This window comes from Fringilla coelebs, assembly GCF_963513975.1.
Source record: "Fringilla coelebs genome assembly, chromosome: 5".
In the NCBI taxonomy this organism is placed as follows: Eukaryota; Metazoa; Chordata; class Aves; order Passeriformes; family Fringillidae; genus Fringilla; species Fringilla coelebs.
The window spans coordinates 7,337,122-7,355,584 of NC_140033.1; positions in this window are offsets into that span (position 1 = coordinate 7,337,122).

Here is an 18,463-nt window from a genome sequence, read left to right on the forward strand (position 1 = left end):
CACCAGGGAATGACACTCCATTTGCATGATTAATACAGGGGGTTTTTAGAAGAGAACAGGAATAGTTATCATTGCATTTCTTGGGATCCTAAGGGATAGTACTGCAGCACGGCCTCTCCAAGGATCTCTGCTGTGGCTCAGGACTCCCAGCTGGACTCCATGAGCAGAAGTGCTCGTGCTCACCTTCTCAGTGGAGATTGACACCACTGCTCCAGTGTTCAACATATCCCCAAGGGCCCCACTCTCCTCCTGGTGCTCATGATGCATGAGAACATCCAGGCTAAATACAGAGTCATGGTGAACATCCCAATCCACCAAAACCCCCTGACCAGAGCATGTCTCCAGCCCCTCAAGGAAGGGACATCCTGATTACCCTGCTTGGTTTAGTGACAGAGTCTCTCTTGGCCAGCCCTGCCTGTTAATCTGAGCAGATGGTGCTCAAGTCATGGATGGCTACATTTGGTCTGTTGGAGTAAGGCAGAAAAGTCATAAATAAAGGCTTCAAAAACCAAGCCTGCTCTCCTGGAATCAGTGGCTGGCCTTGTCAAAGCTAGCATTTTGCAAGTTCCCATGTGAAGGCAATCCTGGTGTGAGCAATTCATTAACCTAACAAGCTGTTCCTGGGTGAAAAACAACTTACACATGCATAAACTGGTTTTGCACTGTTAGAGAGTTTTCATTTTTCTGTCTTTACAAACAATTGTCCCTGCACGTACACACCAAGGGTTTGAGTGACCAGTCAATACAGAACAAGAACTTGTTACTAACCAATAAAAGTAATTGGCAAGAAACTGCTAACCAATTGGAGTTCCACGTGAGGTCTGTAAAACTGAATGAAAAGGAGTTATGTGAATAAAGAATGGCCTTTTTCCACCATGGAGAAAGTGGAGTCCCCTGTGATTTATTTCCATATTGGGCTTCCCCTCTTTGAGCTCCTCATGGCTCCACGCAGGAGCCACCAAAGAGACAAGATGTCATGGGAGTCCCATCTAAGTGTAACAGACATATTTTCATAACCTGTTTGAAATCAAAAAACAACAACAACAAAAAACCAACCAAAACCCACACACCAAGTTGATTTGGCTTAACTTCACTTTCCTTGGCTGGTGGTTTGACTGCCCATGACAAACTGGATGTCCTTGGGAAGAGAAGTCAAATCCAGCATCTGGGAATCAGAAATCAAGCAGCTGAACTTCATCCACAAAGATTATGTCTCTTCTCTCCTGGGCAGGAGTGGGAAATGGATGTGTAGAGAGTTCTGAGGGCCTGAGAGCAGGCCCACACAGTGAGCATCTGTATGCAAATTTTGAGATAAGAAATGCTGAATTAGAAATGCCATGGGATAGGACAGACATTGCTGAGAGAGAAATGGAGCTAGAAAAAAGTTTCAAAGGAAGGCCTTGCAAATAAGACTAGATACTTTGGAGAAATAGAGCTGTGAAAAATGCATTGTAGTGGGACCCACAAGGGGTAGCTTTAGATTATTGGCTTTAAGGCATCTACAGCATGGTGTGGCAAAAAGCTGATAGGCCAAGAAATGCTTATAATGCATTGTAATTAGGAAATAATTGGCTTGTGATTGTGATGGTGTGAATGATAACATCTGTATTGTCTCACCCTTCTCATGGGACTGAAAATGGAATAAAAGTTGCCCCATCTCTGGGTCAGGTAAAAGGGTGTTGTCCTGCAAATTGGTGTTCCTGTGTCAGGAGCAGATAACTTGGCTAAACTGTCCAACAGGCAGGGAAATGCTCATATTCTGTAACCCACTCTGCTGCTTCCTTCAGGTGCTAGGTTTTCCATACCAACATAATACTGGGAACAAATACCAAAACAAAGCTGTTCTCCAAGGCCAAGGGGATGATTGCCACTCCCCTGATATCTCTCATCACAACTCTTCTTTCTTTCACAGAAACCACCCCAATTAGCTCTGCCCACCCCTCTTATTACTTCATTTGGAATCTTCAAAGGACCTTCCTGTGGATCAGTCTCACCTGGGACACACCAAGCTCAGGTGCAGCTCTGTCCAAACACCACTGGTGCACCAGAGCTGAACAAGGGACAGCTAAAGTCAATGAGGAGTCAGGAACCTTTCTGCTTTGCCTCAGCAAACAAATTGGACCAAAAAGGGACATTGTTTCAAGCTAAGTACAAATGAATTCCCTGATGGGAATAATAAAATATTTATTTTATAATTTTATAATATTTATCCCTGATGGGATAAATAAAAATGTTTGTGGTTTTTTGGAAAAAAAAAAAGTTGAATTTTATTTGAAAAAAAAAAACAAATATGAAAATATTACTTTTGTCTTATGTTGACCTAAATACTCTTTCTACTTCTAAATTTAATCAAACAGGAAACCAAAAAAGTCAATTATATGCCAAGCCTTGTGAGTGACACACACAGAAACAGGTGAATGAACTTCAGCATCACAGTTTGCCTTTCCTTCCTCCCTTTCTTCAGAGACAAAGAACATGACTGTCTTCATTAAAATACAGTTAAATATACCAATTCTGCTAATGCAAGTCATTCCAAATGTTTTGAGTAATTTGAGGAGGTCTGCTTAGAAGTATGTGACCTTTTACAGTGCTGGATCTAAGCAAAATGAAAACAGTTTTTTTGCAGTCATTCAGAACAGCTTCTGGTGAATTAGATAATGACAATTTCCTTTAAAATGTCAGATTAACTTACAATCAATTTAGGGCTCCCAGCTTTCTTTATGACTCAAGTGTTCTTAGGAAAGTTTCTATCCAGACATCATATTTAATGCTATGTTTACTGCAAATGGCATAAATAAAAGCCTGTATGGCTCAGATTAGGCAGTGATGTTTGTTAAACAATGATGAGATATATTTGTTTCATGTTCTGGGAATACATCTAGGAAGCAATTTGTAGCCTCAATATTACCAATGGCTGAGCGATTGCTGCAGCAGGATAAGTGCTGTGTGCCTTTTCACAAATAATGAGCCAGAATGTCTTTATTGTTTTCCTAATTAATACAAAGTTTAGTTTAGGGCTTTAGCTGAGCTTAAGATGTCATGTTTTTCTTTAGCACAAGACTGCCTGAGTTTCCCTTATTGAGTTGCAGAGAGAGGAATATAATTTCTACAGCTTTTCAAGTATACTCTGTGGAAATCAATAGCTTGGGTAAAATTTTCTGTTTTGTTTTATCAGAGACTGTAAAATAGTAGAAGTCAAATGGGGGGGCCATGTAATTGCTCTTGCTATTTGAGCCATTTAATAAGGCCAACAAAAAAACCTCACAAGGACAAAAGAAAGCAAAAAAAAATCAGAAAGGAGAAGACAAAGAAAAATCAGATAGAAACACATAAAAGAAAATTTGACAACACTTTCTCAAAAGAGTGAAAAAAGCCATTGAAAGAACAAAGGGTGAAAAGAGATTTTAGCCAAAAGACAAAATAGATTTTGACTGTTGTTTTATCAGGGAGCTCCCTTTGAAATCAGTTGTACCAGTAAGTCACTGTGAGCTCAGCTGACTCCAGCATGGTTTGGAGTTAGAGCAACCTAGGTGTTTGTGTGTGCCAGAGAAGTAATAACAGCAACACAAAGAAAAATAAAATTAACTCCAGGAGATCAATAAAATGTAACCCTTTGACCCTGTAGATGATCACTATCCATTTTTTAGTTGGGTGATAAAATCAGTACAGTATAATGTTTTAATCTGACCATTACTGCTATCTTACATCTGTGAATTTGAGCATTAATTTGCCACACAGATCTATTTTTAAAGGTAGATGATACAGTGCTTCTAGAGAAGAAACCAGATTCCCAATTGGTATTAAAACTGGTTTTGGTAAGATTAACATTTATACTCAAACTGTTACAGTTCTCAAATCTTATCTCAGGCAAAGAGAGGGCTCTGTCTTTTCTGCTATAGAAAAAAAAAGAAAGAAAAAAGGCAAGATAACAAGCAAAGGAGCAGATGGAGTAAATTTTCAGAGCTGTGTGTGGGAGTCAAGCATTCAGATCCCATTAACTAATACTGGAGTTGGAGGATCAGACTCCTACTCACCAGGCTTCAAAAACAACAGGTTCACATTTCTCCAGTTTCTCTTGTTTCTTACGTGTCCCTGACGCCATTCTGGCTCCTCTCTGCCAGGCTGACATTTACACAAGAGCACAGGGCCAAAAGTGCCTCTACACTCAGGGCAGGGCTCCTCATCCCCAAACAGAAATGGAAATGTGTAAAGAACTGATCTGAGATTATGTCTGGAGCACATGTGTTTATGGATGTGGGATGAAAAAGGACCAGAAATGTGCAGTGGCTTCATCCCACAACTGGTGAGTTTGTTGGGGCCCCCAGGATGAGGTGAGAGATGAGAATCTGACTCCATGTTCTCAGAAGGTTGATTTATTATTTTATGATATTATATTAAGGAATGCTATACTAAAACTATACTAAAGAAAAAGATACAGACAGAATGATAATGAAAACTTGTGCCTGACTCCTCAGAGTCTGACACAGCTGATGGTGACTGGTCATTAAGTAAAAACAATTCACATGAAACCAATCAAACAATGACCAGTTGGTAAACAATGTCCAGACCACATTCCAAAGCAGCAAAACACAGGAGAAGCAATCAGATAATTATTGTTTTCATTTCTCTATGAGGCTTCTCAGCTTCCCAGGAGAATAAATCCTGGCAAAGGAATTTTTCCAGAAAATGTGACAGTGACACACAACCAGAACAGCCATATAGAATCAGTATGTTGGTAAAGAGATCCTAACATTCATACTGCACTGCTTTAGGACACATGAAGGGTGGGAAGCAGGTAGATAGACTCAGCACAGGTGTTGAGGTCTCTTCCATGATGTCTGGCTGTACACACCAGCCCTGCACCCCCTGAACCATGAGGAATGCTCTGTTCAGGCTGGTGCAAAGGCCTCTGTGAGTAAATACATCTTGTACCGAGCTCCTGCACCAGAGGAGCTGACAGGCACAGCTGTTTCCATCTGCATCCATCTCCACCATGTGGCAAGAGCCCCACACGTTCAGCTGGGATCAGCACATTGTCCAGGACTTGTCTCCTCACCTGGGTCATCTCCATGTTGTTCTAATCTGGGACTAAACATTCTCTTCTGCAAACTCAGGTGCTCTGTCCCCCTGATAGCTGTGGGAAACAACCATCTTCAGCTCCACTGTGTTTTATCACAGTAGCTTTATTTTTAACTGGCTTTAATCACCCAATCATTAAGAGTGACACAGCACTTACACCCTATCATTGCAATCTAATTAATTTCTGATCCCATAAATCATTCTTGTGCATCAAGTATGTGGTATCTATGGGCTGAATCTCTTATTTGCTCCACAGGGACACTCAGCAGCATCAGTTATGTGCAAATGCAGTAGAGAAGGAGAAAAAAGCAGTTCCTGAAGAGGACATGGAGGGACTGCCTTCCTTCCCTCCCTCCTGCAAAGCTTGAAACTCCTGCAGATGGGCAGCAAAGGCTCAATTGCCTGAGTGCTACTCAGGGCACCCCAAAACACTGCACCTCCCACAGAGGTCTGGGCAAAGCAGGAAGGTACCTGGGACTGCTCTTTATTGCCATTTATTTCCCCATTTCTCTGCATGCAGAGGACTCAGCAAAGCTGGCACAGACTCAGGTTTTGGTGACCTGCAGCACAGGGTTGTGACACATCTCACAGCCAGGTGTGTGCCTGGTGCTGCTCCTGCTCAGTCTCAACTAGGATGGGACCTGGGGTCACACCTTGAGCAAGACACACTTCCAGCAGGATCCTCAGAAGCCATGTCTTTGGTAACACCTTAGAAGTCTTTGAGCAGCATCTTAGAAGTCCTGCAAAGTCCTGCTACCAGCAGGACTGTAAAAATACAAATCTGCACATGATTTTGGGAAGCCTGTTGTAAGAGACATCATGGGGATGTTCTGGAGTCTCCTTCTCCAGCTCTTCTGGACAACTCTGGTTATCAGAAGAAACTTCTTCTTTTTCTTCCTGACCACAGAGGGACTGTGTACAAGGGAGGTCTTTTCACTTCACCTGCAACCAGAAATCTCCTTTAAGTTTTATTTGGGTAAAGTGAAAAAAAATATATTGATTTACACACCTAAAAAATAAAAACAAACCAACAAACCCAATTATAATTATCAATTCTCACAAAAGACATAGATTAAAGAAATGAAAGAACCTACTTGAACAGTCTGGTCATAGGGAGTTAATTCTGCCTGGTGTCTCTGTCTCTCTCTCATAGCATCCCAACTGCACAAACCATCCCAACACACCCTTTGTCAGGGCTCCAGTCTGAGCTTCATCCTTCAGAGAACCTGTTCCTGGTAGATGACACTAGATTTGATAGATAATTTCATTTTTAGAGCCCTCAGGAGCATCTGGCCAGATTTACTCCTTCCTGTTCAAAGATATTTATTTTTAACGCCTTCAGAAGGAAAAGACTGATGTGTCTTTAATAGCAACCAGAATTGCTCCACTTGTTTGGAGATGCCAGCACAGCCTTGCTAGTGCAGATGTCACATCCTTGACAGTCCTGGGCTCTGGGAGAGAAAATTTCCCCTCCCTCCTCTCTGTATGAAGGTCATCCATGTTCCAAACCTTATTTTTGTATTCATCCGCACAATAACAAACACAGTGTCAACATTTAAATGCAGTGACAAAGGTGCCTGACTACAAATATTCTTTCAGGACTGTGGGAGTGGTCAGTAATTCCTGCAACAAAAAAAAGCATGGGCAGTGGAGATGAGGAGGGTGTTCTGACTCAGCCTGGCAAGGAGAGCAAACAGCTGTGGGGCTCCAAGAAGCTGCATCTCCAACATAAACACTGGGCTGTGACCTCACCCCTGGAGGAAGATGATCACCTGAAGCTGCAGAAGAGCACAAACAGCAGGCAGGGAACCCTCGTGGGGAGCAGTAAATACTGCTCTGAGCCCTGCATGCCCACAGCCTCAGCCTGCAGTTTTACAGGTGTGGTGCAAGAGCCTCCATCAGTCCCTGCAGCACTGCAGTGCAACCCAGGGCCCCCTGTGCTGCTGCAAACTTGCTCACTCCAGTCACATCCAATGAAATATGATGGTCTTGGTGAGATTTATTTTGCTTCCCTTGACTGGCTGATCAGTGCTTCTAGCAAATCTGACAGCTTCAACCATCATCAATTATGCTTTCACTATGCAGTGACTCTTGCAGTGCCACACTTTTTATTACAGAGACCTTTGAAATCCACTGTATTTAAAATTGGTAGAACTAAACCAGGAAAGTTCAAAGTCATTCCTCTTTTCAAATCACTCTCCTACTAAAAATATTGCACCTCAATAATAGGAACCCAACAAGAGTCCCACCTGATGTGGGAATTCTTCTTCACAAAGCTGGCAGGCTGCCTGTTGCTGAGCTATTCTCGGGAATGCAAGGCCATTATCCACATCATTTGTTCTTTATAGCTCTGGGTTCACTGCAGAGCAGAGTGAGGCCACCAGAGCAACTTCACTGCCTGCAGAAATACCCAAGCCTGGTGGTGCCTGTGGGGAACTGTTCCCCTGTTCCCTGGGTCCCTCCACAGCACAGGGGCAGAGGTTTTGTGAGATGACTCAGGATGAACAGGCTGCCAGGCAGGATATCAGTGAGAACACAGTGCTACAGCTCCATCCTGCACTCCAGAGGGGAGGGCTGGCACTGTTCCATCTCCCCACCATGCAGAAATACCCACAGGCAGGGTCACCTTCCCAGGAAGGAGAGCAAAACTTTTGCCATGAGCATTGCACTGAGGTAAGAGACAGCTGGAGGGCTGATATGGCCCAGGCTGTGTCTGAGGGACTGGGACATTTCTCCCTTCTCCACATCTCCATTCTAGGAACAACCACTGCAAATGACTGTGGTGGCAAGGCCAGTAAATGTGCCAGGGATGAGGCAAACCAGAAGATGGAAAAATCACCCTGAGAGGATGCTATGCTCTCAGGCAGCAGCATGGCAGGATCATCTGCCATCACAATTGCTATGTGGGAAGCAAAAGAGCTTCACTCTTGGGAAATAAACATTTCCTCATTTCAAACAAACAACAACAACAAAAAAAATCAATTAAAACATTAAATTGGAGTATATATGGAGATCAGGATCCTCATTAGGTTTCAGAAGGCCTGAGCTCTATTTCTGGCAGAGCCACTGGTCTCTGAGTGAGAGAGGAACAGGTTGATTTCCTGCTCTGTGCCTCAATTTCTCCTCCTGTGAAATGGAGCCAGTGATACAGATTTCTTATAAGATCTACTTGTGAAAAATCTGACATAAGAGCTGGTACTCATTATTTTTCCCCACCCAAACACAAGCTGTGATGCTTTTTCCAAATATCCTTAGCAATAAAAAAAATATCATCTTGTTCCATGAGTGTAGGTCTGTATAAAAGCATTTCATGACAGTTTTTCTTCAGGGTGATCCAAAGCATTGGGGTCTTTTTGAGAGATGTGCTTTTCCTACTTGATAATTTCCTGTTTCAGGATTCTTCACAGCAGCATTATGTTTTCCCTATGTACAATAATGAGCTACCAGCTACTTCAGTCAGAGGGACCTGTCATTTCTTAGTAGGAGGAACAAAATAGAAGTCAGCAAGGAGTCTCCACCGGGCAGGACATTTTGTGTCACAGCTCTCAGCAAAACTGGAGCTGCCTCCAACTCTCTGGAGCAAAGAAGGGCAGCCCACAGCACTCCTCATGCAAGACAAAAAAAAAAAAAAAAAAAAAAAAAAAAAAAAAAAAGAGAAGAGAAGAGAGACACAAAAAATTATTTCACAGTGTCTCATTCATCTCATGGATGATACAGATGAGGAAACTAAAAGTTGTAGCACTCCCCATGGAAGTGTCTTTTACTGGCATTGTCCACAGCTCACACCTAGATCCATACCTGCACCTTCAGGGCTACTGAATACTGTCATCAGGGATGGCACCTGGGAACATCTTCCAAACATTGCAAACCCAGTAATTAGGCAAACTCAAACTTTGGGGTGCTCAGGGAGCCAAACCTGTAGAGGTTCAAGTTGCCACTTTCTGCCATAGGAGGTTACAAGAAAAACACCCAGATGCCTCTTTTGCCTGCTGCATGCAGAGCAGAAATCCCTGCATGAGTCCCAGGGCTTCAGCTTGTCCACAAGTCTTCATAAAAACTAATCACAGTGCAATATTATTCCACTTGTCAACAGATCGGGAGGAATTGACAGAACCTGGCTTAACTGTTTAACTCTGCCAGGGGTAATAAGTTCTCTCATGCATTAAATTAAAAATGACACTTGAAAATAAGTACATTATGGACCAAATACAGCACACAAATGGGGGGCAAAGATTTAAACTGCTGCCTGGTGGAGAATTGACAGGGAAGCAATAAGCATCTCATTATCCAGACTTTCTCCGGGCACAGCCACCAAGAGGGCCTTTTGCATATAGATGCATTTGCTGTGGGCAAATGCCTGCTATCAGCCTGGACAAACACAACTGTTTATTTCCCATTGTAACAATGTTTGAGCTAAAAAAACTGCCAGGGGCTCCTGATGGTGGGCAAGCTCTGGACAAGGCTGTCCCTGCTCAACCTCAGCCCCCTCGTTCCTGCCTTGCAGCCCACTGTCTGTTGGCAAAACTCTTCTTCCTCTCTGCTGCCATCTGACAGCGAGGCAAAACACTGACCTGATAAGACTTCTGTGGTAGGATAGCACAGGAGGAGGGATAACACTGTTAAAGACCATTTTTCCTTGTTAGTGGAATGATTCCTTCCAGGGAGAAGGAAATTTCTTTAGAAGCTTTGTGTTCAATAGTCTTGAGCTGTGCCACCTTCTTCCACTGTCTGGGGTGCCTCTGTCTCTTGCAGCAGTGTCCCCCTGCAATTTCATACACAGACACACACCTCTGTTCTCTCCTGGTGCTGGAGCATGTCCCCAGTCCATTGCTGGGACTTTGGGGTGGGTTCTGGGCCTCTCAATTAAAAAAATATGAGTTGGTCCCCTTGACAGTCAATGGGGAGTTAGAGGAATTCAAAAGGAAGAATTCACCCAGTCTTTCTGAATAGAATTAATTAGCCAGCCAATAAATATGTCTTACAAGCTGACTCACTCCAGATTTTTCCAGGTTGCCAAGCAGTGGTAGGAAGGAAGACTGCAAGAGAAAAAATTGCTGACAGTTGAGCCAGCTGGCTCAGGGTTAGTCATCATTTTTGCAGACATCTCAACTTAGGCCACAGGAATCCCCCACATAAGTTATGATTTTAAGTGAGAAGACACCTCAGAAGGGAAATGTTGGGTGAAGAACATGTGAAGTGCTCAGGGCCTTTAATATGAGCTGAAAAGTGGGAGGTAAAAGGAGATGTGATGTGGTGAAGGCTCAAGTTTGCCAAGTGCTGAGAGCCACAGGCTGGAGCTGGGAGCATGCAAGGACCAGCCTGCACAGTGAGGCTGGCAGCTGTGACAGCTGACAGAGGTATTTCTGTTCCTTCCATGGCAGGACAGGGATGTGCTGAACTGCCTGGGCACTGAGGGTTTGCAGAGCAAACCCCTGCAGGCAGGTGTGAGAGTGGATCCAAACAGCCCCAGCTAAATGCTGGCTCTGTGCTGTGCCCATCTGCTCCAGGAGGAGAAGAAAATAAACCCCAACAAGTCATTCTTGCAATTGCTGCTGGTGTAAAACCTTCCCATAATTGCTTCAAATCTTGCTTGCCCTTTGAGAAACAGGCACAATTGCTGAAAGGCTGCAAACTGATTATACAAATTCTATTGAAAATATACCCTCTGGGAGAAGATATTGAAAATTTTTACTGAAAATGTGTTCTCTATTAAGTGGTGGAGATTTGTAGAATAAAACTGTTATTGATTGGATGGTCTTTCAGCTCAATGAGGAATATTAAGGGAATTATCTTAATGAAAGCAATCCCAATTAAAGCCCCTGTTACACTGAGGTTGCAGGGAGATATTGGGGTGTTCCATTTGACCAAATGCCCACTGAAAGTAGGAGAGAGACATATATGAGTGGTGTTTGGGTCAGACCCAGCATACAATGTCAGGTGTGTGAAGATACCCATTTTTAGAAGAAAGAAAGAAATTTATTTCCAGCTATTGAAGGACTGGATTTTTTTTTTTTTAATTGTAATCAGGGTCCAGAGTCTGGGTTTGGAAGTGTCCTCCTGAGACTTCCTGTAAAAAACAAAACATGATAGAACATGAAAAGAGGAAAAGCAACAAAAGCAAGGTTCTGATCCATGCTTTAATGCCAAACTAAGCAAGCCCTGCTTGAGGCTTGTTTTCATCTCATTCCCCAAGTCCTACTACCAGGGCAGTGTATGTTTAAGACAGAGCAGTGAGTGGTTCCACTCATTTTGCCAAAGCCCTCTGAAAACAGAGTCCTCTCACTCCAGAGACCGAGGGGGACACAGCACTGCCCCTCTCACAGCTGTAGCATCCCTTTATTTTCCCTAAACTGGTCCCCACTCCTGGCAGAGCATCCCTTGTCTGGTCCTACAGACTGCCCCAGCTCCATCCCACGGGCTGAGCCAGAGGGACCCAGTGGCAGCTGGAGGGTCTGGTGGGACCCTGAGCTGAGAGGGACCCTCACCCTCTGGGGCTGCAGGGGAGAAATCAAAATAATCAAAATCAAGAAGCTCCTGTGTGTTGTATCTCAGCTCATTGGTGCCATGCTGGGCTCCTCCAACAATGCCTCAGGTGCAAACAAAATTCTCAGCAATCCTTCCCTGGATTACTCAGAGACATTCATATTCATTAGGAGTTATCAGCACGCAAGCAAGGCTCACATTAATTAAATATCTTTGGCATTTGGGAATTGAGGAGTTCGGTCTTGTTTTGTTTAAGTTTGCTTATGTATTAGAAGTATTAACTTATTCTGACCTAACTTTCTCTGAATTATTTTCCCAGTTACAAGAGTACAGGTTTATAGGCTACGTGGTTGAAATGCATTCACCAAGATGCAAAAAGAGTAAAAGAAATTCTGTACACAAAAATTCTGACCTCCATTTTTTAAAGCTTCTCTTAAGGCATCAAATGAGAAAAACATGGGGGAAATTCTTTCCCCTTGACTCTTTCTTAAGAAATCTTTGCACCAAGGATGCTAATTAACTTTGCATCTAAATGAATCGCTTCCACTACCAAAATAATTTAGATAAATATAACTATTCCCATTTCTTTAGAAATCTGTTCACAGTGCTAACACTGTGATGGAGGCACTCGACCCCTGTAACCAAAGCAGCAGAAGTTTGACAGCCTCCACAGGAGGCTCCCCAGCCTTTTCAGCATGTGTTGTGATTTTTGGGGTGTCAGGCACAGGGCCAGGAGCTGGACTTGGTGATCCTAATGGATCCTTTCCAACTCAGCAAGTCCTAAGATTCCATGATTCTAGGAGTAGAATTCAGGTCAAAAACTCCTCCAGCAAACCCACAAAAGGGCAAAGTGACCCAGTGAGCATCGATGCACGTGAGCTTGGAACACTGGTCACACACATGAACAGCAGTGATCTCTCCAAGACTCATTTGTCAGGGAGAAAAGCAAGTTGTGGCTACAAGGAGTCTCACACCCTTCCCAGCGTGTGCAATCTGACTTTGATACACCCATTTTATCCCAGAGCTATGAGAGTCCCAGCCTGAGAGTGCCTTCTGTGAGATTTCCCTTCCTGGCAGGGTGGCTGTGTGCTGGTGATCTCCCCTGCAGCTGGGACAGCCCCCCAAGTTGTTCCTTGAGGGAGAGAGAGCTTTTCTCAACAACACATCTTTGGATAAGTCCAGCTCATGCTCTGTCTCAGTTTCAGTTGGACTGCACACTGGTGACTCTTGAGCTGGGATGTCTCTCAAGGTTTGATATTCTTTACCTGAGCCTGACAGACCCTTCCTTTCCCAAGGTGAAGAGACCTCTCATTCACAACACACTCTCAGAAATGCATGCCAAATCAGTGCTGATAAAATCTGTGTGGTTAATACCTTTGGACATAAACCATTGTCCAAGTCTGAGACTGATGTTCAACCTAAGATCCAACAGGAGTTTTGGAAAGCAGTGGGGGCACTGTGAACCTCATGGCTCAACAGGAAGGTCTAACTCACCCTTCTGTAACTCTGGTCTGCAAATAAATCACTCAAAATTGATTCCAACTCAATTTTCCTTTGTATGTTCTATCCATATAATAACTAAACCTGTGACCCTTGCCATCAAACTTAGTGAAGTCACCCTTTGATAAATTTATATTAAAAACATCTTGCCAATACCTTTGGTGGTGATTCTTTGAGCGACCCTGAATCACTCATTCGTGACAAACACACCGGGCAGTTCACAGCATTGCAGTGAATCTCTTTTAGATCTGCTATGAAAAAGTGATGTTTAAAATCATCATTTTCATGAGATTTTATTGCCTGGTTTTGGTTTTTTTAAAAGCATTGCTCTTCTTTGTTGCTTAACACAATGCCATTACCTAGATGGCCTGCAGGGTCCCATTTCAGCAATAATCCTGCAGTGGCTGCACCTTGGCATTGATTTATGCTTGCATATTTGTAAGAAAGAAAACCTTTCTATCACAACAGTTTCCTTGCTTACTGAAGGGCAGAAAAAACAGCTAAATTATTTCAAAAGCATGAAGCAATTTGTAACAGGTGGTACTTTACTGATATGAAACAAATGCTTTAATGGGGAATAAATTGCTGAAATATTAACTGTTGTGCAACTCTCCATCACAAAGAAACCACTGCAGGAATCTTTTCTGCAGAAAAAGGCTGAAGCCTTCCTCATCCATGAGGTCACACCTCAGTCATTATAATCCCCCACCTCAGGCAGCACCCTGAGCTCCTGGAAGGGCTGAGGATTTGAGACAAGGGCTGAGACTTGCTGTTGAGGGTGACAAAATGACTTAGGGAAAGTCTCCTAGTGCTGAGGAAAGGACATCCACAGCAGGTGAAGGGAGATGAGTGGGAAAGAATAAACATGTCTGAGTCCCAAAAGGAATAGCAGAGGATTTGGACCATGGAAAATCACTGCTTTTTCCCTACTCTTTTTTCACTCATACCTATTTCTGCTGCTCCTATATTAACATCACATGACACTTCCCTCTAAGCCATGAGAGTTACAGATGTTTTATACATATATTCATAATGAGGTGGAATTTTTATTAAACTTGTCTGTAGAAGCTATTGTGGAGCCTGAATTTTATTTACTACAGTGTAATAAATTTCCCAAGCAGTGGTGACACCATGGTAACAATATTGCTAATGTAATTATTCCTGCCTCAAAAATAGAGTCAAGTCTTTGTCACATGTAGAACTGCTATACAATAATTGAATACAGTTAGGTTTCCTTTCTTCTAAGCAGGAGGTGAGGAACAGAAAATACACTTCTCCATGGCAATTTGAATCAGTAATTATTTGCAGAAATCATTGGGAGGAATTACCCATGCACACCCATATTCTTCTGTTTGGCTGTTTTCCCCTGAAATAACTAACACTGAATGGAGGGGTTTGGAAAGAGGCATCCTAGCAGCTCAGGAGTGGCATGGCTTATTCAGGTGTGTGCACACACTTGGGGAATCACAGCTTCTGTGAATATAAATTTTTGCAGCAGTAATCAAATAAAGCCTTTTTAAAAGCTTACATTTTTAACATTGTGTGGCAAATATCTGGAATATAACCAGACAGAAGGACAACCTTATTCCTACACTGTGATGAAGTGTAGCTCCTTAGCTACACTGCCAAGTTTAACCTTCACATGGAAATACTTCACAAAATTTTATAAGGCTTCTTATCAGTTCTGGGACAAATGTGTGGATGAGGAAGATCCGTGAAATATGACAAAAAATTTTTATCTGTAAAATAAAAAATACCAACACAACATTTAGAAGTCAGTGGTGATTTTTTACTGTCCTCTTTATATCAGTTTAACACATGTCTCTGCTCCTGTGATATAAAGGAGACAGAATAAATGGGCACAGGAGCCCCTCAAGAAACATGATCTTTATAAACATGCATTTACATATGCAGCTACAAATGAAATCTGGAGTTACTGTGCTGGGATAGACATTGATGTGGCTCAGCTGAAACTGATTAAACTCCTCTACAGTCTGTACCAGAAGATGCATCTCTCTCATGCATTTTGCTAATGAGAAGAGAGAAGTCTTTCTGAAATTACCCATGCTAAAATTCAGTTTCCTTGTTTAGTTTCTCCTATACAGAGAGAATTTATTTGATGGAGTGGAATGGAAAATCTCATGGAAAAGGGGCCACCTGTGGATTTCATAATGTTCTGTGCACATTCACTGAACTTAGACCTTGCCTTGGAAGCAGTAGGAAAACAAGAATATTTTATGGCCTGTGATTAGAGGAAAAAGCTGTATTGCATGTGGCAGTATCTTAGTCCCTTGAGTGTGGCAAAGGAATTGGGTGCATTTTAGGTGTATTCAGTGGTCACCTTTGACCGCATCCTTCATAAAAACTACTGAGTATTTGGCAAACCCAGGGAAATGTGGTCTGGAAACACCTGAAGGGAGGCAATAAAGGGACTTTTATCAAAGGAGAATACTTCTCCAAATGCCCACTGCACTCAGCAGCATTACTTGCAAGCTTAATATTAAACATGCATTGAAGTGCTTTGCTGGACAGAGGCCAGATGACTCAATGCTTTACAAAACTGAGCTCTACCAAAGCCTCACTGGGGTCTGCCTGTCCTTCAGCATGGTTGTCTTGGCCTTATCTCACAGTGGGCCTCTAGAAACCAAATGCAGACCTCCTTCTCATTTTTGTGGTCTCAGAAATGATCCCTTGCTGTCGTGATCCTCTAAAAATTCAAGCAACAAATAGATATAAGCAATGTGTTTGTTAAGAGAGTGTTATTTTGGAGCTATTTCAGCTTCTAATTCAGTTGTCAGACATTGCAAGGGTGCACTGCAGATGCAGTCATGGGCCACTGCAGTTCTCTCTGGAATGTGTTTGGTGGGTTGGGATTCTGTTTCAAAAAGAGGAAGGGATTGGAGCAAAAAGCTCCCTACGGGTGGACAGTGCAAAGAGTGAGCACAGAAGTTCTTTCAGGCCTGCCAGCAGAAAGCTCCATCTTTGAATCCAGATTAGTACAGTTTCTTGAGCCTAGCAGGTCTCTACCTCTCACAAGAACTAGCACATAACCACTTTTGCTTTTTGAAACACATCATGTGATGTCCATCCATCCTCCTGTCTTTCACTCCTTGCCAGCCTGGGCTGTAGGAGGCTTCCAGTAAGGGTGTGTGCCAGAGAAAACCCATGAAATGGCCCCAAAGACAGGGCAGAGCAATGTGAGCTCCACCCTCCTGCAGAGTCAGCAAAGGATGCAGTCTCTGGGGCAGAGAGCTGCACTCAGGGCCAGCCAGGAGCATATTGCAGTTGTGGGAAATGCCCCAGTGAAGGCAGGAATGGTGCACCTGACTCCATGCTCTCAGAAAGCCAATTTATTATTTTATGATACTGTATTATATTAAAGAATGCTAAACTAAACTGTACTAAAGAATACAGAAAGGATACTTACTGCATGCTAAAAAGATAATAATGAAAACTCCTGACTCTTTCCAGAGTCCTGACACAGCCTGGCCCCAACTGGCCAATGAGTCAAAACAACTCACAGCAGAATCCACTGAAACAATCACCTGTGGGTGAACAATCTCCAAACACATTCCACACAGGAGAAGCAGATGAAATAAGAATTGTTTTCTTTTTCTCTGAGGCTTCTCAGCTTCCCAGGAGAAAAATCCTGGGGGAAGGGATTTTTTCAGAGAATGTGAATGCCACGGGAGCAAGCAGCACTCAGCAAGCAGCAGGACATCAGCCTGGGGCTGACCAGCCAGGGGCATTCCTGGGTTTTGTTTCATGTGAAACATAGAAAAGGTGCTGAGCACTGACAACCGTCCCAGAACTTCCCTTTTTCTGACAGATACGCTAATTCCCAAGCTGAGTTTTTGTTAGCACTCTCTGATCTTTGCTTTTTCAGTGCCCAGGCAAACAGAGACCCTGGACTGCTTTCATTCAGATCACAGTTGATGAACTGCAGCAAGGCTGTAGTGGAGCTGATACTGAGTATGATTTCCTGGACCTAGCCAGAAGATAAAATTTCAGGAGTTCAAGTGCAGGTGAAGGGAAATGAGTCCCTTACACAACACTTTGCACCAAGAAAAAAAAGAAGGGTTAAATAAAGGGTTGTTTTCAGCTGAAATTAAAAAAAAGAATGTTATTGTTTCTTACCTTAAAACCTTGTCCTTTTATTTCCAGTCCTATTGCTGGGGTGATTCAGACAAGGGTTATCTGATGACAAAGATAAGGACAGATGTGATGACAGGTCTGTAGGGTGATATATACTTTATTGTCAGGCTGGGTGCTGTGTGAAGTCAATAAACCTCATAGCTATTGATCATGCTGGAAAAGGAAATTAATGCAGACATGGCTTGCTTTTGCAATATGATAGGTATGTCTGCACATCTTCACCTGACAGCCTCGAGCTGTTTGTGCTTGTCTGAGTTGGATGGGAGGCACTTATCCAAAATCTCAATAAATAATAAAAATCAGTGGTGACCTTTGTGAAATTTCAGTGCCACAATCAAAATGTTGAGGGAGGCTGCTGGGAAGTGACTTACAGGATCCTTTTGGTTTAACATGGCATATTAATTGGAGTTGGAATAAGCACAGTGAGAAGGGCTCCAGCTCCAGCTGTCCATCTGAACTCTGCTTCAAAATATCATCAGAGCACCCCAAGTTCATCAATTCATATTAATTCTGGTCATAATTATAAATCATAACAGTATCCCACTCCTACCAAGTCTCACACAGATCAGTGGTTTTATTCATAAGCAGATTTATAGATGCCAGAGTCTGCTGGGAGCATAAAGTTTGTGAGACTTTTCCTTTACTTTGGTCATGGTTCTTTTATCAAAAATATTACAGATATTATAATAAATTTCCTTGTTGTTTTCACACTTTGGTAGATTCCTCCAGTAATCTATCTCTACCTATGTCAGGGAAAAACCCACAAAACTTAATCAAGTGGAAGTAGTTTGTTTTCCAATGGAAGAAATTCTCCCTGAACTTAAGTGCATTATGAATTTTCCAGCCCTAACAGACAGACAGAATGATATTTGACTCACAGTGAGAAATGGAGTTGCATGGTTGGATGAAAGCAGTAAATACAATCAAGTGCCTCTCTGAGGATGTGGTGCTGCTGCTCTGCTGGCTCCAGCTCTCCAGGAATTACTATCAGTTTTGCTGCATCAAATGAAGGAAGACACTTTGGAAAAACCACTGAGCAGAAAAGTCTCAACTCTGCACAGAATTCTGGACTTCTTTGATAGGTGTGATAAATGACCAAATCCGCAGCCAAATTAGAAAAAAAATTTAACAAAGATTTATTAGATCGATAACAAAATATAATTTCGAAAAACCCACCACAGCCAAGGCAGCGCCTATTCCGGAATTTGGCGCTGGGTGAACCTGGATCCGACTGACAGAGTGCCAG